Consider the following 343-nt stretch of genomic DNA (forward strand, 5'->3'; position numbering starts at 1 on the left):
ATATACTGTGCAGGAAAGTGTGAGGAACAAGAGCACCTGAGAAGAATATAGGGGATATTTAGCATATTGCACATATTTAACTTTAACATATAATAATAAATTTCCTATAAATATCTTAAAGCACAACTATGGCCTTCCATTGAATATACATACTGCAGCACTTGGTATCGGAATGTATAGATCCCCCAACACACACACACACCTTTGCAAATTCCTAGATACTTATTCATGCCAATGAAGACTAACAAAATAATTGTGATGGTGTAGAAATGTTGCTGCACTGCTCCTGAACATGAACGTGTCTGCTTGCAAACAGGCCTCTGTCATAGAATACCTTCCTGCA

The sequence above is a fragment of the Pyxicephalus adspersus genome, chromosome 2, assembly GCF_032062135.1.
Source record: "Pyxicephalus adspersus chromosome 2, UCB_Pads_2.0, whole genome shotgun sequence".
Taxonomy (NCBI): domain Eukaryota; kingdom Metazoa; phylum Chordata; class Amphibia; order Anura; family Pyxicephalidae; genus Pyxicephalus; species Pyxicephalus adspersus.